Here is a 25,191-nt window from a genome sequence, read left to right as displayed (position 1 = left end):
AACTCCCTTTGCTTTCCTTTCATGGAGAGTGGTCTCTGATGGTGGTGACCTCCAGGGGGAAAAACTCACTTTGGAGCCAAGACTGTGGTTCAGATCCTGCCCAGGGTCACATGGGCAAGTCTGCCCGAGGCCCTTCTTGTACTGGGATTCTGTAATATCCACCTCGTGTTTTTCAAGGACTGAAAAAAGAAAAAAGCAGTCAGCACAGCTTCTAGCAAACGACAAAAGAAAAAACGTTCGAAAAAACGTTCCTTCCCCTTCAACAAACAGATAGGTAATAGCAAGATGTGAAACAGTAGCAACCCTCAGCTACATTCTCACCATCTTGACAAAAGACACAGCATGGCAACCAGGTCAGCATCACCTCTGTTGGCACCTTCAAATGTCAGAAAGGCCAGGGAGACCCGCCATCCTCATGCTGCCCAGGCTGCAGAGACTGCGAGGCATTCCCAAGTTGTTCCTTCAGCGGTTCTAAATGCACTGAGAGCTTTCTCTTTCTGTTGCTAAGAAAACATCACGTGCAATATATTACTCCCTCATCTTCACAAAGAAGCAAAGTACAAACATGACAGAGAAGCATCAGAGCCCCTCAACTCTGTCTTCAGACCTCTTTCAGAGTATGCTGACATATCACCTGCTTTTGGATCTGCCTTTGCACAGGGCTCAAGTCTACTGGGAGATGCACCACCTGACAAAGGGAATACAGATGTGGGCTCCACTAAGTGAGTCCTCTTTTCCTCTATCAGAGGCCAGCCTTCATCACAGGGATGACATAAGAGGGAGAATGCAGCCAGTTCACTTGGAAATCAAAGATGGAATGGTAACAGCAGCAGAGAAGGCCCAGCTCGTCAACCAAATACCCTGGGCTCCTGAGGGACCAGCAGCATGGAGGAAGGGGTGCTGTCTGTGTGTCCCCATTCCCAATCACAGACATTCTGCAATCTCATCTTCAAGGTGAAGGCAAAGCATAACAGGAAGTTCTGTTACCACCAGCAGTGTCCCCAGCTGGAAGAACCACTACAAGCTACAACACGACAGGTGGCCAGATGCCGGATTACATAGCGGCCAACAACTGTGATAAAGGCTCCTCTGTGCCTGCCCTATGCAGGCAATGGGGCACAGGAGCCCCAGCAGGCCCACGTTCTCACAACCCAATTCAGACTTCATTATTAAGCAATGGTTTATTGGTGGGCTCTGTAAAACACACAAACATGGGTAGAAGTCCACAAACAGAAATATTTACTGTAAGCACTGCTGGAATATGTAAGTTTGTTTCTGCCTGAATCCTGGCTAAGTCTGTAGAAGACTGTGGTTAACTGGAATGGCTGTCAAGTAAAGCACTGCAAAATGCTTTCCTTGCATTCTTAATGTAAAAGCTTGTGGTCACATCCCTCCTCCCCTACCCCCTCTGAAAAAGGGATGCAAGAGCACTTCTATACAGCTTCCCTAACACTTGTGAACTAAACCAAAATCCTACCAGTCTACTTTCTCCAACCAGAAAATCAGCTTAACAGAAAGAAGGCCCAATCATTCACCTCTAGTTAAACACAATCAATCCCACTCCACCTGAGGCCTCAAGAGAGAACACAGAGCCCACAGTGAGAGCTCCCTCAGCAGTCCAGGCTAGTTTCCTGGGATTCCAGACTGGTTAACTGCTGGCACGTCGTGATGTCACCTTTCTGGGTCGTGCCCTGGGCACTGTAGCAACAGCCCTCTTCTGTTGGCACAGAGCCATGCCTTAGTTAGTCATGGGGCACCACAAGCACTTGCAGTCAAGAACATGCGGGGAGCAAACGCGCTCAGAGACCACGGCTGTCCGCACGAATGCCCAAGGCTCTGGCCTGGCATGGCTTACTTGCGACCCCTATGTCTGTCTTACAGCAGAAGGTCCAAGCACTTTATTAGAAGGTGATCATTATATATGAAGAGCCCCCCCCCCATTTTAAAAAGAATCCTCCCCTTAAAGAGTTCAGTAACTTTCACAGCAAGTCACTCAACCCTTGCACGGTGATATATGTGCTCTGTCAGCATAGTCATCAACTCACAGCAATCACCCCTTGGTAGGCGTGTGGGATTGGAGGAAGGGATATGGGGGTAGGGCCTGGGGCATCTAGGCTACAGCCAGTCTCAGCTAAGAAGCAGTTTCTTCCTGGCAACAGATGTCCTAGCCTCAGGCAGAACTTTTAATGTGGACAGAAATAGAGAGGCACATGGATCAGGGACACATTTCCATGGCTCCTTTGGTGGCCCAGCATGAGTGCACTCCATGGCAGGACATTCATGCTTCCTCCTTCCTCCCCAGAGCAAGGCTGCAGGGACAGCACCACTTGTGAACAGGGCCCAACATTCTGGTGCTATCTGTCCTTCCAGCAAGCGGCCACCCACTTCTGCACCTCACCCACCAAGGCTCAGAAGCAAAAGACAGGGCTTAACTGCTGCTCTGGAGAGAGCCTGTAAAGTGGTGGCTCTCATCTCAGGCTGCACAGAGAACTGCTTGGGGAGCTTGTTCTAAAAACCCATGTGTGGAGCTGAGGATGGGAGGAGGGGCTGACTACAAAGACACACAAGAACAGTTTTGGAGGATGTCAGAAATACTCTTTATCTTGACTGTGGTGGTATGTTTGTCAGAGTGAATTTTGCAGCATATAAACTTAAGTAAATGAATAAACAAACAAACCACATCTTGGCCCCACCCACGTCAGACATACTGCTGTGGCGGGAGGGCGAAACAGACCTACAGAACAAGAACAGCCCGGTCTGAACCTCAAGCTCCAGAGCTAACCTGGGACTTGCAGCAACAGACATCGTCGTGAGGCTTTTGATTCCTCATCTGTGAATGGAGTGGTTCACAGGGACCACTCTCAGGGTTGCCCCAAGGATCAGCAGGCTTACAAATGGTGCCTGCCATATGTGAAGTGCTCAATGTTGTTCAATCACAGCTACTGGGGAGGAGGGGACCCAAACTATTCTATTTTCTGGAATGATCCATCCACCCTGTGTATACCGGGAGCTCCTCCAAGACAGGATCTACTGGAACACGGCTTAACAACCAAGCGTTAAAAAGTGCTTTTCTAGGGCAGCCCTGTGACCTAACGGTTCAATGTAGAACGTTCTGCTTCAGCGGCCCGGGTTCGGTTCCTGGGCACAGACCTACAGTACTTGTCAGTGGCCATGCTGTGGCAGCAACCCACGTACAACATAGGGCAAGACTGGCACAGATGTTAGCTCAGGGCGAATCTTCCTCAAGCAAAAAGAGGAAGATTGGGGGGTCCAGGGGCATAGTGGTTAAGTTTGTGTGCTCCACTTCGGTGGCCCAGGGTTCATGAGTTCAGATCCTGGGCACAGACCTACGCATTGCTCATCAAGCCATGCTGCGGCAGCGTCCGATACGTGAAGCAGAGGAAGACTGGCACAGATGTTAGCTCAGCGACAATCTTCCTCAAGCAAAAAGAGAAGGATTGGCAACAGATGTTAGCTCAGGGCGAACCTTCCTCACCAAAAAAAAAAAAAAAAAAAAAAAAGTGCTTTTCTGAAAGGAAAGCTCTAGTTCAAGGTAAAAGAATAGGTTCTGTGACTTGTGGTTTACACTAAAGACAGCAAAGCAGCAAGACTAACAATCTTAAAAATCCTTGTGGGCTGCTGGAGCACGGCATTTCCTGCACTCACATCCACTGGGGAGGAGGAGTTACTTCAGAGCAGGTGAAAGATGATACACAGCTATTCAACAGTGTTCATTGTACAGGCCAGTTCATTCATCTTTTGAGAAAACTAACTAATCCTGAATGAGCAAAGCTACCATATAGAATAATTTTTCATACTAAATGCTTCCTAGAGGACCTTGGCCCAATTTTAAAGTTTTGATTAAATCTCAAAACTAGGAAACATATTCGCCAGTGCAGGGATGGGGGAAGGGAGGGGCGGGGGCTCCTAGGCAACAAAGTACAGGGGAGGCAAACAACCCCCTACTGGCTCAACAGCAGAATCCCCACCCCCTCACCGCCCCCACCCTGTTCAGAAGGAACAAACAATGCTAAACAGGGCAATTTGGGGTGTCGACTGAGGTCTTATGAATAAAACATTCACCCCTCATTATAATAAAATGCAACAAAGCTCCCAGCAGGGAAAAGGTCTCCCTGCACCACAACACCTATCTTCACATGTGCACGCTCACAGGGTTACTTACCATCAACATTCCCCTCATATTCTGTGTTCTGGTGTTTATGGGACACTGTGTGTACAGACCCCATCACCTTTAACTGTGATGATGCCAGTCAGTCACTATCCATCACAAAAGGGCTCACAAACCACCCCCTAGCTGTTTTACGTTGGGATGTTTCCAGTTTTTCAAGTGTGGACATCACAGGGTTGAGAAGGATCAACAAGCATATGATGGCTTATTATTACATGCCCAGGTCAATGGTCATGAAAGGTGCATGACAAAGCCCCTGGTCCAAGTGCCAGCAAGAACACTGGGAAAGCGCAACTGGAAAAGGCTCCCGCAGAGCGCGCTATCCACTGCAACAGACTCACTCCATGAGCAACACTTGGAGTCAAAGCCCTTCAGGCTCCTGAAGCCCTCACTCTGACTGACATCTGACCACCCAGAGCACACGAAGAAATGTCCACCCGTCCTTTATGGCCATTAGTCTCCTCCAGAGGGAAACGCCATAAATCTCTGATCATGACACCTTTAACTGTACCACACTACAAAATCCCAGCCCATTCTATCCCTCCACAAGTCGTTTAGAGAAGGTATGCTGTGACACAAATGCTGACAACCACCAGATCCCCAGCTGCCTGTTTGCTCAAAGGAATGCACACTGAGTGTCTGCAGGTGGTCAATGGCAGTCACTAAACAAGCTCCTCTCAAGGCCTGAAGCTCCTGGTTAGAAGAGCGTCCAGACTCAGCCTTGTGACTGCACCACGGACCTAGGAAGCAGTCATTTCTAGAATACCTCTGATATTGTACCAATCAGCTCTAGGTCTGACTGAGCACCTACCTGCACCAGACAAGCTTTGTACATGGCTGAACATTCTCTAAGCCACCAGTGCCCTGCCAGGGGATTCACTGAGCAGCCAAACCCAGCCTGGCCACGATGCCTGTAATGGTTGGCAGGCAATGTACTAGCAACAACTTTCCCAGTTATGCGCCAACTTTCCCTGAGTGTCCACATGCTCAGGTAATGCAAGTGGATTCAGACCAAAGAGCAATTACTGAATGACTACTGACACTCGGGGCTCAACGTGCTGGGATGCTGTATTTCGACCTCACAAGAACCCTGCACATGGCAGGCATTAGGATCTCAGTTTTGCAGCTGAGGATGCTAATGGCTAGAAGAAATCAGTCATCTATCTGGGGTCACAAAACCTGCAAGGGATTCGGAGTCTGCAGGACTCCTCACCCTATACCCAGAAACCATTTCCTGATAGATTTGGGAATACATTTGAAAGGCAAAACTTTACAACTTTTAAAAGATAATATAGAATATTTTACTTCAGGTAGTGTTCTTCCCACCAACTGTAAAACAAAGATTTACAAATTCATCCATGTTAAAATTAAGATCTTCTGTTCCTCAAAAGATACTATAAAAGTGGAAGGGGAAAGACACCAAACTAGGGAAAGATGTTTAGCGACAAACATCTGGTACTCAGACTCTATAAAGAACCCCTGCAAACCAATTTGAAAAGATAAGCTAAAAGAAAATGAGCACAAGTCAGAAACAAGCATTTCAAAGAAGGACAATGAATAAACACAGGAAGATGCCCAGCCTTATTAATTTGCACTTCCCTGATAAATGAAGCCACAATGACATTTTCTATCTACCAAGATTGGCAAAATGTAAGAAACTCGTTAATGCCAGCATTGGCAAAACTGCGGTCCAACATTTTGGGATGTGGGAAGGTAAACTGATGCAACTGTTTCTGAAAATAATTTGGCACTACAGCATCCCTGATGGCCCAGTAATTCCACTCCTGGGCACTTACTGAGACACCTGCACACATCTCAGATGCATGCACGCATGCAGGAGAACGCTCATAGCAACATGCTTAGTAATTGTGCCTCTTCCATGCTCCCTCCCGCCCTCCAATAAAAACATATCTAATGACCCAAATGACCAATCAAAGAACGAAAAAATGGTGATACATTCACAGTCTGGTGAAAATGAATGAGCTATCGCTACATGAACCTTAAATGAGGAAGTGACAGAAGTGTGTAAATGGTATGCCGCATTGATATGAAGCTCAAAAAGCAAAAAACAAAACTAAGCAATGTATTGGTTAGAGGTACATGCAACTGAGACAAAAGCGAAAAACAATGGTGACCTCAAAATTCAGGATGGGAAAGGAAACGAGGCAGGGAAAGGAGCACACTCATGAGCAGAGGCGACTGAGCTGGTCTTGCCAAGTCTCCTCAAGCTAGGAGATAGAAATTAGAATCACTCCAATTTAAAGGGCAAATCACCACACCTTTGATCCCATAGGACTGAGTCTACAGCATCTCCTGCGAAATCAGAGCACTTCAGGGTGGGTAGGAGCAATCCTCTCTGCTGTGCCTGACTCTTGTTACTAACAGAAGAGCTCCTCGGAATAAATTTAACCAAGGAGGTGAAAGAACTATACAACGAAAACTGTAAGACGTTACTGAAAGAAATCAATGATGACATAATGAAATGGAAAAATATCCCATGCACATGGATTAGAAGGATAAACATAGTTAAATGTCCATACTACCTAAAGGAATCTACAGATTCAATGCAATCCCAATCAGAATCCCAACGACATTCTTCACGGAAACAGAAGAGAGAATATCAAGATACATATGGGGCAAGAAAAGACCCCAAACAGCTAAAGCAATCCTGAGAAAAAAGAAGCTGGAGGCATCACAATCCCTGACTTCAAAATATACTACAAAGCTATAGTAATCAAAACAGCATGGTACTGGTACAAAAACAGACACACAGATCAATCGAACAGGATTGAAAGCCCAGAAATAAAACCACACATCTTTGACAAAGGAGCTAAGAACATACAAGTCTCTTCAATAAATGGTGGTAGGAAAACTGGACAGTCACATGCAAAAGAAAGAAAGTAGACCAGCTTCTTTTGCCATACACGAAAATTAACTAAAAATGGATCAAAGACCTGAAGGTGAGACCTGAAACTACAGAACTCCTGGAAGAAAATGTAGACAGTACACCATTTGACATTGGTCATAAAGGGATCTTTTCGAATTCCAGGTCTACTTGGACCAGGGAAACGAAAGAAAAAACAAACAAGTGGGACTTTACCAGATTAAAGAGTTTCTACAAGGCAAATAAAACCAGGATCAAAATGAAAAGACAACCCATCAGCTGGGAGAAAATATTTGCAAATCATATATCCAACACGGGGTTAATCTCTATAACATATAAAGAACTCACACAACTGAAAAACAAAAAAACAAACAACCCAATCAAAAAATGGGCAGAAGATATGAACAGACATTTTTCCAAGGAAGATATACAGATGGCCAATAGGCACATGAAAGGATATTCAACATCACTAATCATCAGGGAAATGCAAATCAAAACTACACTAAGATATCACCTACTCGACATCACTAATCATCAGGGAAATGCAAATCAAAACTACACTAAGATATCACCTTACGCCCGTTAGAATGGCTATAATAACCTAGACAAAAAACAACAAATGTTGGAGAGGTTGTGGAGAAACAGGAGCCCTAATTCACTGCTGGTGGAATGCAAACTGGCGCAGCCTTTATGGAAAACAGTATGGAGATTCCTCAAAGAATTAAAAATAGAAATACCGTATGATCCACCTATCCCACTAGTTGGTATCTATCCAACGAACATGAAATCAATAATCCAAAGAGGCTTATGCACCCCTACGTTCATTGCAGCATTATTCACTATAGCCAAGAAGTGGAAACAACACAAAACGTCCCTCGACTGAGGACTGCATAAAGAAGATGTGGTATGTATATATATACAATGGAATACTATTCAGCTATAAAAAAAAAAGACAAAATCGTCCCATTTGCAACAACATGGATGGACCTGGAGGGTATTATGGTAACTGAAATAAGCCAGAGATAGAGACAAACACTGCACGATTTCACTCATAAGTGTAAGATAAACTACAAGGCGGACAGAGAGAACTGTTTGGTAGTTACCAAAGGCAAGGGGGTTGGGGGGGTGGGCACAAGGGGAGAAGGGATGCATGTATACAGTGACTGACAAACAATAATGTACAACTAAAATTTCACATCGTAAATTATTATGACGTCAATTAAAAAAAAGAAAAAAGGAAATGAACAATTAAACACCATATCAAAAAAAAAAAAAAAAAGAGCTCATTAGTCCCAGACATACGATCTTCACAACCTTGAGGCAGGTAGAGTGCTTTTGTTATCCCATTTTACTGAGAGGGAAACAGAGCCTCAGAGGTTATGCTGCCTGTCCCAGATCATTGCCCATTTCTCCAAATGCTGGTGAATGACTGTTCATTTTCAGCTTCAATACCACCAATCACAGCTCATCTGCTCACCTCCCTAGGTAGTACATTCCATTTTCAGCATGCTCTAATCGCCAGCACAAAAGTATAGAGAACTTGAGCTAAGCATGAAATGAAACACTGAGTCACTACTCATTCCCTTCCCGGGACAAGAGAATACCAATGGCAGTTTAACCGTAAAAAGAGTGACTTCAAAGTTATGGCTGATTTCCAAACCTGTGAAGCACAGTCTGCATAAGATCCTTGATGAATCAAGTCCTCACCCTCCGCCCTCAACCAGAAGCTGTTCAGCAATAAGCACAGTGAGTGAGATGGGTCCTGAAACACATCTTTACCCTCAGGTATGCATGCGTTCCTGGGAGTAAAAACAGAGGGAGAATGTGGACTGGAATCTTCACCTCAACATCTCAACACTGTATTACCTAAAAAGATCACTTAAGACAGTCTTAACTAGAATAAAAGCTCACAGAAAATAAGTCCCATTACACAGATTTAAAATTCAACCTCTTGACAACACCATGCATCCAGATCTGCACACAGGGCCACTTTGTGTGCCCTCTCGGTGTGTCACATGAGAGGACTCTTTAGGGTGAAGTATCCTCCAAGAACACTGAGAAAACGTAACTACTTATTCCGAAACTGCTGCTCAATGGGAAGATGGAAAAGGAGGAGGGGATAAGAAGTAAAAGGGGAAACTACTTAACTTCCACTAGATTAAAAAGGAATTTGTGCTATAATCAGAAAGATAGTTACAAGCTTTGGCAAGGATGTGGGGAAACTGGAACCCTCATACATTGCTGACAGGAACGTAAAAAGGGGCAGCAACTTTGGAAAAGAGCCCAGCAGTACCTCAAAAGCTTAAACATAGTTACCATGTGATGCAGAAGTACCACCCCTAGGTATATATCCAAGAGAAAGGAAGATATACTTATAGGAAAACTTGCATGTGAATGTTCATAGCAGCATTATTCATAAGAGCCAAAAATTAGAAACTGAAATGTCCATGAACCAATGAACGGATGATTCCATTTATAAGGACGCGACCAGATTTTCTGAAAATGGAAAAAGAGAAATCTAAGTGGCTTCCTTTTGGGGGAGCAAGCTGTCTAGTGTGGCAATCATTTATCCTGAGTCTCTGTGCTTCCCTTCCAAGGACAGACGTTCGGTACTCAAGAATCACTGGGAGGGAGGATGAAGCAATTCAAGTTGTCCAGGGGTAAGTCGGAGAACAGTGAGTGCAGGGACAGGCAGGGCCTGCCGAGACGTGGTGCAGGTACCTCACACCTCTGTTACATATGCTCATGACTTGGTAAAGGTCCTCTCACTTAAAAGGTATCAAAACTTAAGCTGCTCTGGTCATTTTGAGGCACTGCATAGATAAATGTTAAATTACAGTGATTCTGTGAGCCTTTTCAAGGTTAGACTGAGTGAAATCAAGACACGAGTCAAGCTACTTGCCATGGAAAATGCTGTGTTAGTGGGTTGGGTTGAGAAGCCAGGGCTGTGGGGTAACAGCATGAGACCCTGGGAAGCCAGGAAGGGGTAGAGTCTAATCCATTTATACCCAGTCATTTATTTTCTTTTAGGCTGCCCTGAAAGACAACTGGCTGGACACCATGGTGCCACTGCTTGCCCACTTTCCACGGCTGCCCAATAAAAAACCCCAAACTCCCATCAGTTTCAGTGTGCAAACAGGACATGGGCAGTTTGTAGCACCTGGCAGGCTTCTGTGTCCAAGTTCTAAATTCTAACTTGTATCAACAAGTAGGCAAGTGGCTATTTGCACACCCATGTTCACTGCAGCATTGTTCACAATAGCCAAGAGGAGGAAGCAATTTAAATGTCCATCAACAGATGAATGGATAAACAAAATATGGCATATAGGTAAAATGGAATATTATTAGCCTTAAAAAAGAAGGAAATCCTGTCATATGTGACAACATGGATGAACCTGGAGGACGTAATACTAAGTAAAATAAGCCAGTCACAAAAAGACAAATACTGCATGACTGCACGTTATGAGGGGCCTAAAACAGTCAAACTCTTTGAAAGCAGAATGTGGCTGCCAGGGGCTGGGGGGAAGGGCAAAAGAGTTGTTCAATGGATATAGTTTCAGTTTTGCAAGATGAAAAACTTCTAGAGATCTGTTGCACAACAATGTGCATATAGTTAATGCTACTGTACACTTAAAAATGTTAAAAAGGGTAAAATTTTATATGTTTCTGACCAGAAAAAAAAAGGTAGGCAGATGACTTCCACACAGAGTCCTCAACTCTAAAATGGAGATAAGACTCTCACAGGGCTGGTCTCTAAGGGTCAAATGAGATGCAAGAGAAAGTAAGTACTCAATAAACACTCGTTATTTATGAAAATATTAATAAAAGTGAACGTTATGATTTAATATTGACTTTGAAAATACTCATGGTTTCATGAGCCTGTAATCATGGAGTAAAACGGAATGGGCCGCCAGATCTGGTCTGCAGTCTACTAGCAGGAGCTCTGCGGGCAGGCTGGATCCACCTTGCTCACTTGACTCACTCCAGGCAGACCCACCACTGGCACCTTTTAGAACCACAGCTCAGCCTTCAGTCCCTGCTGAACCTTCGTTTACATTCTCCACACACAAAGATAACATGCCAAATGGGCCAGGCCTGCCCCCAAAGCCCTGCTCACAAAATGAGGGGAGGAAGGAGACGTATGGAATGAATGAAATGAAAGATGTCAAGATAAAGCAAATTCCAAAGAGAAGTAGGGAACTTTCTAGGCTATAAAAACAGGGGAGCAGAGACTAGAGAACATGATACTTACCTAGGTAACTGGAGCACACTCTAGAATAGATAGTCTTCCAAGAAAAAATCCGGTGAATTCTCCACCTGAGTTCTTACCCTACAGAGCCTGGGACCTTGCTGGGACTTCATTTCCAACCTCCTATGAGAGGGGGATGGGGGTACTTGCCCATCTCTACCAATCAGGATTCAGTCACTGACTATCTTCTCACCCTAAATGCGGGCCCCAGGTCCCTCCTCTGTGCTCTCCCCATGGCCCCAGGGAGACCTCACCCATCTCCTGGCAATGCCCCAAGCCCCTAAGCCTGGCCTAGATCCACCCCTGCATTCCAGAACTGCACATCCACCTGCCTACAGGGCAATGTTGACCAGGAAGCCTCACAAGCACCACAGGACTAAAGTGAGCCCATCTTCTCTAAAACCTGTCAAAGCCAGCATGACATGGGTCTTTCAGCCGCCTTCAAAGGTGCACTTGCCGCTTGGGGGTAGTGGCTATCGTGCTGAATAACCCAAAAATTGAACATTTCCATCACTGCAGAAACTTCCACTGGACAGCACTGCTTTAGAAATTGGGTAGGTCACTGTAAAATAAGTAAGATCCCAACTGCACCCTGAAAGATGGGGGGAGTCTAGAAGCAGGAAAGAATCAAAGACATGGAAAGGGACAGCAGTCTGTCACAGAAGCTAAGAGCCCAGAGTACCACAGGATGGGAGGTGGGATTTTAGAGCAGCAGTAAAGTTACGCTGCAATAAATCTATTATATTTTGATCATGTACTTTCCAACTAGCTTACTAGTCCAGTTTTGCATGGAGCTTGTTTAACCGCTTCTACCATTTTCTCTTGACTGGATTTTTGTCACAGCTACTAAGAGCCAAACTCTTATTCAATGAGATCATTTGTCATTTTACAAACTCAAAGAATAGTTTGAAAAGTAAAATGAGAATCTGTTCCTTCACTTGTTAAATGAATTACCGCCTTTCTAGCACTGGGTGGCCACCCACCAGTGGAGGTATGAGGATCCCTGTAACACTGGCCTCGCTCTCCCTCCAGTTATGTTTTAATTGTACATGGCATACACACATGGGAAACACCTTTATTCACCACTGAATCCTCACTGTACACGCGGAATATAGCCTAGTACCTGATTACCTAGTAAGTTCCGCGCACACACACACACTGGCGGAATCACCCAACTTACCAAGTTTGCCTGGGGCAGGAAATTCCCTTTAAATGAGAGTCCCTAAGTGGGAAATAAGCACCCATGAGCTGGAAAAATTCCACCCTACAAGAAGCAGCACTTCAAGACTGAGAGGCTCATCATAATCCTAAGAGATCATTCAGTTCACATCCCTGATTTAACAAGACTGGGGTGCCTGGGTTAATGATGATGCTTATCCCAGCTTACTAACTCCCCCAAACTCCCTCTTCTGTACTCACAGACTTTCACTGGAGTGTCAAGGAAAAAATGGAGGTGAAACCAAATCAAAGCAGCTTGGTGCTCTAGTGGAAACCTTTTCCAGGTGAGGTTTAATTGCACTCGTGTGAATTTCTTCATGAGACTCCTCAGGAGGGTGGCACTACATTTTAATGACCAGATGCCTGGAAGAAAAGGAGATCTGCCCACTCCTCTCACCATTCCCTGCTCCACTGAGTGCCTCCAAGGGACAGGTGCTTGCTTGCAGAACTGTCCAGGTCTCCGTCCAGGCCTCAGCTATCCTCACAGATGGACCAGCCTAAGTGCTAGCTCCTTTCCTACGTTCACAGCTAAAAGATACTCTCCTTCTCGGCCTGGTTGGCCTGTACCTCACGGAGAGCACTTCCGAGGTCTACCTTGTGCTCTTAATGTACCATCCCAATCAACTGTAAGCAGCAGATTCCTTCCTTCCACAGCTTGTAGAACAGAAGTGAAGAGCACGTGGGCTCTGGAGCCAGGCCCCTACCCTAAGTGACTGAACTCTCCGGGCATCAGCTTCCTTATCAGCAAAAGGCAGAAAATTCCAGTACCCAGTTAGTAAGGTTGTTTTCTGAGGACTTAAGGAATACCTAGGGCCTCAGAAATCCGGCACCTGGCACACAGTAATCACTCAAATATTCAGTAAAACAGAGTGATCGTAAATGTATGTTCAAACTCCCAGTCTGGGGAGGGGAACACAGTGGGAAAGGAGAAGTGACCCATATTACAGCTCCATAAGTTAAGGCTCACACAGACAGCAGGGTGACTCACGTTCAACTTCACCATTTCAGAATAGGCAAGAAGAAAAAAGGGGAGATCCACTGTCCATTCAGCAAAGGTAGTCCCAACCTTTAAAGGGAAGTCTATTCATAGGCAACTATTTGCTAAAAGCCTTGAACCTCTTCACAAAGAGTCAAGGATCAAAGACAGGCACTGCCTCAAGGCGAACAACAGGAATGTGGGGGTCTGGAAGGCAAGCAGAAAGAGCCACAGGCCAGGGAGGGTAACTAGCCCTCAGAAGTGCAAAGGAAGGATGCTCACATGGGTTCCCAGAGCAAGCAGGCCCAGAGATGTCCTGAGAGAACACACTGAGGACTGGCAAGCTAAACTGTAGGCTGCATGTGCAGCAATTCAAAAGGGCTCCAACACTGGTAATTCAAAACTGCATTCCTGGGATTACAAACATAGGTGAATTATTACCTTGAAATAGATGAACATGAAGGTGGTATTATTTCCAGAGAGTTAATCTGTCAGCTCAATGGTTTCTTAGTGTCAAAAGGAAAACAAATGAAGACACATACGCACAATTTTGTAACTCAGCAGCTTTTTATAACTGATAGCACTTCAGAGCCAATGAATCTTTAATAAAGATTATAAATGAAAACAACCTACACATGGATGGTACCACCTGTTACAAAACTCTTTCATGTACATTATCTTGTTTGTTTCTCTTACTTACAGAATGGAAAGGGGAACTGATTAAGCAATAAAAGTCATGCCTATACAATAAGATTGTAATTCAACAGAGCAGACTAATGGGATTAATTAAAGACAACACCAAGAGTAAAAGGATGGGGGAATATCCATTAGCACATACAAGTTTAATCCTCAAACTTCAGACATTAGGGAGGAGGAAAGGGAGTTTTTAATATGCACTATTCTTAGAAGCAATAGTTTTTTTCCATCTCTGACAACTCTGTCCCAATTACAGAAGTATGAATTACTCAAGTTTATGGTATTGTATTTCCTATTCCTTCCACCAGAGAGATTTGGGGTGGGAAAATAGAGCGGCACCATGCACAATGCCTGGTGTAGTGATTTCATATTCCTAAGCGTAAGCGTATTGTGCTCAAGAATGGTACTTTCGCATCCCACAAGTTCTGTCTCCCTCAGCCTGCAGGTTCAAGTGCATGCATGAACAAACGTCCTGCAGTAGAGAGCAGGCGCTATGCCACATAAGGGTCCAGAGCCATAAATCTTCCTCATTCCACCCACCTCCAACACCACCAAATGATCAGGCTGGCCAGCAGCCCACTGGATTACCTTCTGCAGCAAAGGCTCCTGGCCAACACCAAATCCTGGAGACAGGTTTATGAACAGCAGCAGCTTCAGTAAAGATGAAGGGCCCCAGAACAAAAACCTTCCTTCATCTGCAGCCTCTGCAATAGGCCCATTCTGGAACATTCTGACATTCCTCATCCCCAGGAAAGAGAACAAGCTGAAAAAGATGGAGGGGACACAGGGGCCCCAGGCAGGTTTGCACCAGTGCTCACAAAGGTTACTTGCCAGCTCTGTAAAAACTTCGAGGACAAACCAAAATGGGCACTCCACATTGTTTCTGACTCATAAATTTGTAAATGTCTGCAAAAGCAGGCTGCATGCAAAAAGGCAAGTCTTCAAAACCATCAAGAGCCTTTTAATTAACATAATAATAAATTTCTCATTCTTCAAGTAAAATCCAAGAACAACTCCTTGGATAGGCTTTAGGGTTACGAGGAGTGCCCCCACCCCAAAAAAACTGTTCAATGTTTACGCATGTGCATTTTTCTGGAGAAAGGATCCATAGCATTCGTCACATTCTCAAAGGGACCTCCGACCTCCCCCTCAAGTTAAGAACCTATACTCTACTGAGAAGCAGGGCTGGTCTCATCCTCAGCCAAGGGACCCTCAATTATTCTGAGCCCCTTAAAGGACCAAATAAATCCAACTGTGAGAACTACAGGAAAACGATTACTCCAGCAGTGCATAATACTTGCTTTTGATTATGGAAATCTGAGTAGGCTTTCAGCAACACTAGAGGAATGCCAAGCAGCAGACTTTACAAGAACTTAAGTACAGAAACAGCTTAGCAAATGGCAAAATTACAACTGTAGTTCTTGCATGCATGAACGTCAGATGAATCCAGCCTACTGAAATGTTCTCCATTATGATTTCATTCATGCAAGCATTTACTGAAATTTATCTACCTGGTCTCTTACCTGAGTCTTTCCCTGCACTTCCCCAGTCGTCTAAGCCCAACTCACTCCCGTGCTTCCTGAGGCCTGTTTTCCTGGCCAAGTTGCGCCCTGTCAATAGTGGCCTGAGTTCTCTCACCCGACCCTAGAGATTCTTGACACTTGGCTTGACTCCTCCCAGAGCCCCCACAGCAACTCCCTCCGCACCTGGAACCTGGTAAGATAAACCATATCTTTCATTTAATCCTCTACCAAAGAATTTGGAATACACATATCCTTAACAACCATCTTCACTTTTCCCTTTTCTTGAATAACTCATTCTAAGCTGATTTCAACTATTTCTGGTTTATGACCTAGTATAGAAAACTAGCTTTCCTTTCAGATACCCAAAATTTCTTGCTTGAAGTGAGGGGGTACACTCTACTTCTAGTTCCACAAAAGTATCCCATCTAGCAGGCCTCATAATGATGAGCAAGATGCTGCTGGAGCTACTACTTGGGGTAAGCAAGTGGAGGGCAAGACAGGCTAAAGGTGCCATGTTTGAGGTGAGATGGTTCAGCATTCCCATTCTGCACAAGGTCAGGGATGGGCAATGATCCAAGCCGGAGTCTTCTGCCACCAGAGTGCTACTGGAGAAGACTCACTCTTGACCTTGAGGTCAGGAAATCAGAGACAGAGAACAAGCTCTGATGTCCCTGTTTGAGCCCCTGTATTCAGCTATGCCTGAGCTACACTGTAGACTTCCTGTCACATTAGCCAACAAATTCTCTTTTGTTTTAACTAGTTTTATGTTTGCTATTTATACGAGAGAGACCTAACTAATACAGCCATTTCCTGAAAGAATATACATCTTAATTAAAAAGTTGGGAGAACAATACCTGAGAATAAAGGACAAGCAGCTTGCCTTACACACAAAACACTCTTTATATACTTCCTGTTTTGCCTGTTGCAAACTACTGACATCCTTCACCACTACATGCTTTCTCACCTTCCCACCCCACCCCCTACAAAGCTTCTAGCAAACAATGGGTAAAAGGAAGAAAAGAAACTAAAAACCAACGCAGTTCACCTGCTACTAGAAAGCATATCCAGGACAGTCACCCTTGGGCAAGTGAGGAAGAAAAAGACTGCAAAACGGCCAAAAAGAAAAAAACAAAAAAACCGATCAAGGTACCCACAGTTACCACTGAGTACTATCTAAAACAATGTTATTTCACACTGTTCTCACATGACCCACGGAAGTAACACATTTTACCATATACACAACAATACATAAAATCAAAGCAAAGGTTTTATGAAATACTCTTGAATGTGTGACACCCTTTGGCATTTGCTTTTTTTTTCCCTTAAACAAGTGCGACCTATTAAATTCATTTCATTACCCATAGTTTGAAAAACACAGAATTAAAAGTAAGAACTACTTTCTCTTAAAATCTAGATTCTGGTCCAAGTTCTCTGGAGCCCAAACCTATCATCCCATTTTAAATATTGGAAACTGAGGCTTGGAGGGTACTTGACCGGTCCAAGGCATAGGGCGGTGTTCCCCCTGCAGCCCAGTTCTCGCTCCCCACCCCCCCACAGCACTGGCAGGTTCCACACTCCATGGAGTTCTCCCATTTCAACCCTCACAATAACAATCTGCTCCCACAAAATATATACATTTCCTCAAACAGAGTCGAAATGTTTCAAGTGCAAAATACCCAAATTGATATCTCTTCCTTTTCTCTTACAAAAAACAAAACAATCTCAAAGGCCAGTTCACCTGCAGACATGTATGTGTTATTGCCTAGGGTAGGACAACTGGGGACATTAGCCACACACAAGGACACACGGGAATTACTAATTCCTGTTTCTTGAAATTGCATAATACCAAGTCCAACATCTCTCCCTTGGCACTGTTTCCATGGTGTGAACAAATACGGAGTTTCAGCTTTAAATGGACACCAAGACAGAGATGGTGACCACACGCAAAGTGGGGCCTGCACAGCTTTTCTCGAAGTCCTTCAGGCAAGGCAAAGCAAGCACTCCCCCCTACACCAATCCAAATACAATACACATCAGAGGCTCTCCCTTCCTCCTCCAAACTGAATACAACACAGATGGAGGCCCCCCATCTTTTGTCCAACTCTCAATGCTTAAACATACAGACCCCATTTTACAAATAAGGAAATTGAGGTTTAGGGAGATTATGTAACACGCCCGAGGTCAAGACCAGAAGGGGGCGAGGTTGGGACTGAACCCTGACAGTGGACTCCATAGTTCTCCCTCTCCAGTACACAGCTCCACCCAAGCCCAATCAACCTTGCTCGCCACAGCCCAAAGTCCTGGAACTTCCTACGCTGGGCAGAACAGGCCTACACTTGTCAAGGAAAAGATCACAAAATAGCCTATACCTAGAGTGAACTAAAACAAGTATTTGTAAATATGCCACAGATCAAAAAGAAGAAAAGGCATATTCATTCAAGTAGGTTTAATTTGTGGTTAAACGCTCAGATTTGACCAACCTCTGAAAGAAATATATTCTCCAACTGGATTTAACACAAACAAAAGGCATTCCACATGGAACTGGATCCTGACGGCCTCTAGTAATGGTGACTGGCACTGACTGGTTCTTCTGGTCAACAGGCCCAAAGACCATCAGCAGGACCTCAGTCTCCCAGCCAGGAACTCCATTTCCCTGGCCCATCCAGGGAGGCCCTCACTTATGATACACACCTTCCTGGAGACCAGAATCCTTTCACCAAGCCCAGATGTCAACACAATTCAAATTAGGGCCGAAGGAGCCAGGGAAGGTATGGAGAGACACTGTGGTTGCACTCTGGAAAAACTTCAGTCCAACAGCAACTTCCAGCACCCTGGTCACTGTCTTTGTTGATAACCAGGTTTGAATGAAATGGATAAGTTACATTTTAGGCCTGAGGATACACAGGGCCACCTTCCCCTACTGGATTATTTCCCCAAACTCTGCAGCCAACATCCCAAGGTGGATGCTGCATTTCCACTAATCCTATTATCACCACCTTTAACTTCATTATCAAATAAAAACAAATCCTCACTTAACCCCAACCCCACTTTAAATTACCTCCTCCACTGGTCTCCACTCACAGCTCACTTGGAGGAAGACACAATATAAAGGGGGTTTGGCAGGCACTGGATGAATTTGGTGTCACCTGGTGACACGGTTTCCAAGCATGCACCTTCCTAGCCCTCAGCAGCTCCATTCTCCTATCTGGCTACCTCTTTCCCTTTCTATTCTTCACCCTGGGCAACGACAGCAAGTAAGCAACTAACCTTGAGAGGGCACTAACACATTTTAACCTCAGCTGAAAGATAGGCAAGTCAAGTTGGGGGAAAGTTGAGTGACAGGCTGAAGGACATACAGCAGGCAGCAGGGCCAGGATTCAAAATGGGGTCTAACAGTGCAGCAGTGGTGGTATCAGTCTTTGAAGCAAGCAGGCAAAAATGAGACGAGACTGGACACCAAGAGGCTGCTCAAGTCCTCCCCAGAGCATTCAGGTAACACTGGGCTCCTATCACAGGGCCAGGAATTCCAAGACTTGATTTCAGGAAACAAAGTCCAACTCTGAACAGGAGAGAGTAGAAAGGTCAAAGGGCAAGATCTCAAGATACTTCTGCTTCTCAGAAGCCCTGGGAACACACTCAAGACGACATTTTGTTTCTACACAACTGCTGTTTGTGAGGAAAAAGTGTTAAAAACCTCACCCTTATAAACAAGATACTGTCAAGCTGTGATTGGAGAAATGGAAATTCATGGAACTTTTCTAGAAAACTAATTTGTATCAAGTTTTCAAAAAGGCACACCCTTTGGTCTAGTGATTCCCTTTCTAGATATGAAAAAAAAGATAATTTGAAAATCATGTCCAAAAATAGTAGAATTAAATTACGGTACATTCATATGTTAGATTAGGTAACCATTTAAAATAGAGCATTTTGGAAATGTTCACAATGTAATATTTTTTGAAAATTTAAGCATACAATCCAATTTTGTTACTCATATGTAGCAAAAGACTAGAACAAAAATGAGATTAAGAGAGAATTTTTAACATTTAACATCATCTTAACATTCTGTATTTTCCAAATTCTTTAACACGACTACACACTACTTTTGTGCAAAGAAAAAAAAACCCTTGCAATTTCCATTTCTTCCTTCCTTCATTTTTTTTGAGGAAGATTGGCCCTGTGCTAACATTTGTTGCCAATCTTCCTCTTTTTTTTTTTTTTTTAAAGATTTTATTTATTCAGTTTTTTCCCCCCAAAGCCCCAGTAGATAGTTGTATGTCATAGGTTCACATCCTTCTAGTTGCTGTACGTGGGACTCGGCCTCGCGTTGGACGGAGAAGTGGTGCCTCGGGGCACTCCCGGGATCCGAACCCGGGCCGCCAGCATCAGAGCGCGCGCACTTAACCGCTAAGCCACGGAGCCGGCCCCCTCTTTTTTTTTTTCTTTTTTCTCCCCAAAACCCCAGGATACAGTTGTGTATCACAGTTGTAGAGCTGTAGCTCTTCTATGTGGGATGCCACCTCAGCATGGCTTGATGAGTGGTGAGTAGATCTGAGCCCAGGATCGGAACCGGCGAACCCAGGGCTGCCGAAGCGGAGTGGGCGAACGGGAAGCAGGACGCCTGAGCTTAACTACAACACCACGGGGCCGGTCCCTGGAATCTCAATTTCAAATGACGTGGACCAACTAGTGTTGTTCCCCTTCAGGGTTCGGTCAAGAGTGGGACAGATGTTTGCTTTGCCCTAACTTTGACACTGGACTCACTCTTTATTTCTTTAGAATAGAATATATCCCATGATTTACGCTGGAACTAGTGGATACAGTTTAATCAAGTTTAACCAGTTGTATCCTGTTTAGACTGGAAATAAAATTAAGTTTTTTAAAAATCACCCTTTACAACAACAGTAGCACAAGTTTGGGGTGCATCTTCCAGACTGTTTCTTGTGCCTTACTAGCATTTCAAACTGTTCTCCAAGAATGTACAATTTTAAAAAAACAAATGGGGATCAAACCATGCAGACTATACTATATGTCAACATGCTGACATCTTTGTACTTCCATTTCCTCATTCTTTTAAATGGCTAAACCACATTCCATTAAGCTTTTCTTTAACCTCTCCGTTAAAGTACTAGAAAATCAATGCAGTTAAAATGCCATTGTGCATCCTCAAAAAGTTAGTTACCCTGACCCATCAATTCCACTCCTAGGTATCCAAGGGAAACTAATACACATGTTCGCACGAAACCTTGTACCTGAATGTTCACAGCAGCACCATTCACAACAGACAAAAAGTGGAAACAACCCAAGTATCCACCAACTGATGAATGGATACATAAAATGTGGCATATGCATATAATGGAATATCATTCAGTCATAAAAAGGGATGAAGCACTGATTCATGTTATAGCACAAACCTTGAAAACATCATACCAAAGTGAAAGAAGCCAGACACAAAAAATTATATATTGTATAATTCCTGAAATATCCAGAATAGGCAAATTTAGAGAGACAGAAAGTAGATCAGTGGTTGCCAGGGGTTCGGGGGATGGAGAGTGACTGAGAATGGATAGGAGTTTCTTTTTGAAGGAATGAAAATGTTCTAAAATTGGTAGTGGTGATGGCTAACAACTCTAAATATACTAAAAACCACTGAACTGTACACTTTAAACTGGTGAATTGTAGGGCCGGCCCCGTGGCTCAGCGGTTAAGTGCACGTGCTCCGCTACTGATGGCCGGGTTCGGATCCCGGGCGCACACCGACGCACCGCTTCTCCGGCCATGATGAGGCCACATCCCACATACAGCAACTAGAAGGATGTGCAACTAGGACATACAACTATCTACTGGGGCTTTGGGGAGAAAAAAAGGAGGAGGATTGGCAATAGATGTTAGCTCAGAGCTGGTCTTCCTCAGCAAAAAGAGGAGGATTAGCACGGATGTTGGCTCAGGGCTGATCTTCCTCACACACACACAAAAATAAAATAAACTGGTGAATTGTATTTGAATTTTATCTCAATAAAGCTGTTATAAAAAGACTGAAAAAGATGTCTGATAGGATTTTACAATAATGCAATGCTCAAATTATATATAACTTATATTCAATAAATGGGGATGAATACATTAATAAAGAATGTACATACCCCAAAAAAGTCATTGTGCAAATATCTTTCTGTCTTGCCTTGTACATAGTAAGAGCTCGGGAACTAACTGTTGAGATGGATTAGCCCATCACATATACATGAAATCAGAATATAAAAAAAGTGCTCCATGTTAAAAAAAAAAATTTTTTTTCGGGCCCGCCCCGTCGCTTACCAGTTAAGTGTGCGCACTCCGCTAGTGGCGGCCCGGGTTCGGATCCCGGGCGCACACCGACGCACTGCTTCTCCGGCCATGCTGAGGCCGCGTCCCACATACAGCAACTAGAAGGATGCGCAACTATGACATGCAACTATCTACTGGGGCTTTGGGGAAAAAGGAGGAGGATTGGCAATAGATGTTAGCTCAGAGCCAGTCTTCTTCAGCAAAAAAAGAGGAGGATTAGCACCGATGTTAGCCCAGGGCTGATCTTCCTCACAAAAAAAAAAAAAAATTTTTTAAAGATCAAGTTTTTACCAACAATATGAGACTCACGTTAAGAAATGCTACCCATATGTTTATTACCCACTTTATCTCCCTCTTAAAATACTTTTCCCAGGTCAGGGTTGGACCACAGCCCAAACCCACTCACCACATTTCAAACTGCTAAGTGGGAAATGTACAGTAGACAGTGCACAGAAGCAGCTGCATGCCATGCTGCTTGGCCTATTAAGTTTACTGCAATTTCTAGGAAGCTTAACATTATCTTAGTTAAAATTCACATTCCTTGTAAGTCACTACTGACTACTTATGTCCACTGTTAACAATATTTTATTAATTTAAGAAAAACTATTTGCATTTGGTATTATGGACATGCCATATTCTTGCTCCATTATCTCTCCAGTTTATTCACTCAAAGAATACTTTAGGTGTTCTTCTAGGCGCTGAAAATACAACAGAATAAAAATAGGCAAAGACAAGCAAACAAAACTCTGCCCTCATTGCACTTACCTTCTAGTAAAAAGATAATTATTTAAGGAAATTTCATTTTTACAAACTCATTTCTTATGATTAAATGAAACATCAGCATCAGCAAGGAATCCCCACAATTCTCATCTTGCAAATGCCCAGTCTTTTCTAAACACTAAAAATCACCAAGATTTATGAAACAGTACTAGTAGTTTCCAAAGACAAGCTCTTCTTTCCTTTTTATAGATTTGCCAGGAACACAGAGGAAAACATAGTCTACTTTACAAGTTTATTCAAAATCAGAAAATCAAAGCACTTTACATCCACACAATCATAACAGATGATGACACTGGGCAGTCAGAAGATTTAACAGCCCAGAGTCTTCAAATCAGTGAGGTACCAAACGGTTTTTGCTTTAAATTAAAAAAAAAGAAGAAGAAAGAAAGAAAAAGACTTCAATATCCCGCTAGAATCTGTAAATCTCAAGTCATCCAATAACCTGAATTGTGTAACACAAAAATACTGCATCCCCCCCACCTCCAAAAGCACAAGTGCAATTTAGTACAAAGATCACAACTGGCTCAAAAAGGCAACTTCTGGAAACAAAGTCTAAATTCCTTTAGACAATTCAATAATTTAGTGGAAATTTTACAAAGTGGTCAATGATTCTCTTGCAATTCTTAGATAATTTTTTTTTCTGCTCAGTAACATCCAAGCTATGGAAGCTAGCTAGCCATATCAGCACCCCAAAATAGCCAACCTATCCTTAAAATGCAGCCACTTGCATGTTCTTTCATCTGTAGGCAAAGTACCTTACCTTCAGCAATTCGGCTGGGGCTGAATTCTAGCAAGATAAACACAGGTGGGCTCATCTTCCAGTTAAGACCAACTAAAACCACCTTAAGAGATTAATTTACTCCACAGCTTGAGCCCTTAGATACTACCTTCCCTGCCAAGGTAAGAGGTATGGTGGATAACAGGGGATAACTGTATTTTGTTTCAGGATCAGGCTTTTCCTTCTCCATTTGGTCAATGCAAACCATCTGAGAGGTTTATCTTCCTCAGGTTGAAGATTTTGGGGAGAAGCCGTTGGTTCTCTACAATGCCTTGGTGGAAAAATAATCCCTATCCAAATTAAACCGAGAGGAGTGTTTTATTAAAGTATTGGCAAGGTCATAAAACAGATGATGCCACCCAAAACCTTCTTGAAATTGAAAACACATTCATAAATCCTTCTGAGAATCGCTTTCTTCGCAACTTCCAAGGACTACAAATTCCAAGGACTAACAATTTAAGGAACTTGACGGCCCCATTCATAAAAATCTCCCAACCATTATCAAAGCACTCAAGAGCCACTGACTTAGAGGTACCCTGAAACTTGATTTCTGTAAATACGGACAGGTAGAGCCCTCTCGAAGGTAAGCAAAGACACTTCAACCCTCACGAGGCAGACACTCCAAGAGGCCACTTGCCTCACACACACACCCAAGGACCAAGACCATAAGCCCCACGAGGTTGCACGAAACATTCAACGAGTAAACAAGCAAATGAAAACAACACTTCAAAAAACAATGCGTTGTCTGGAGTAAAAAAGAGATCAGACACTCAGCAAAAGCACATGACTCATCCACGGGCCTGAACACAAGTATTTACACTGTCCAGTACACCACGGTGGGATTTCCCATCTTCATCCAAGGCCCGGCCCCGGGGGCATCTCCGTCGGGTGAAGTTGAGCTATTTCCGTTTTTTGTTTTTTTTCGGGGGGGGGGGGGTGTCATTTTATTTCGCTGAATCACAACTCCCCCACATCCCCACGCCAAACCACCACCACGCACAACACCGCAAATAGACGAGGCCGTGGCAAGAACGCCAGCGAGCACCGACCGAGCAACACAAAGCGCCGGGCGAGGGGCTGCCAGCTTGGGAGTGGGTGGGCAAAGGGGGCCAAGCTCTCCCCTGCACCACCGCTCCCGCTCCCAGGAGCCCGTCTCTGGGCAGGCGTGCAGCGGCAGCTTCTGCCCTCTGCCCGGGGACCACCTCTGTCTCCGCGGAGCTCAGGAGACAGCAGGAAAGACGAAGAAATGGGGCGGGGGCGCGCTGCCCCGGCCCGGGCGGGAGGACCCAGGCGCCGGGGAGGGGGGCGCACGCCGGGCCCAGCCCAAGTGAGCGCCCGCGCCGGGGCCGAGCCCAGTCCGGGGACGGCGGCCGAGGACCGCGCGCCCGCCGCCACCACGCCGGGCCGGAACTTACCGGGCCCCGCGCGACCGCTTCCTCCTCCTCCACCTCCTCCTCCTCCTCTCTTGACAAAATGGCGGCGGCAGGAAGTGCCGGGCGCCTCGGCCCGCCCCCCGCCCGCCCCCGGCCGCCCGCCCTGCCGCGGCGCCCGCGCCCCACCCGCGCCCCTGCCCCGCAGCC

General features: G+C 44.6%; 1 protein-coding gene across 1 annotated transcript in view; it reads right to left on the bottom strand.

The window, feature by feature from the left end:
* BRD4 (bromodomain containing 4) overlaps positions 1-25,044 on the bottom strand; it is an 84,428-nt gene extending 59,384 nt beyond the window's left edge. Inside the window, 1 exon segment of the mRNA XM_087443679.1 lies at positions 25,027-25,044. The gene's annotated coding sequence lies outside the window, so the exon portion shown is untranslated.
* Between the last annotated feature and the right edge of the window lie 147 nt (positions 25,045-25,191).

Source organism: Ceratotherium simum, chromosome 18 (genome assembly GCF_057802395.1).
Source record: "Ceratotherium simum simum isolate JZ-2026a chromosome 18, ASM5780239v1, whole genome shotgun sequence".
In the NCBI taxonomy this organism is placed as follows: domain Eukaryota; kingdom Metazoa; phylum Chordata; class Mammalia; order Perissodactyla; family Rhinocerotidae; genus Ceratotherium; species Ceratotherium simum.
This window is presented reverse-complemented; position numbering and strand designations above follow the sequence as displayed.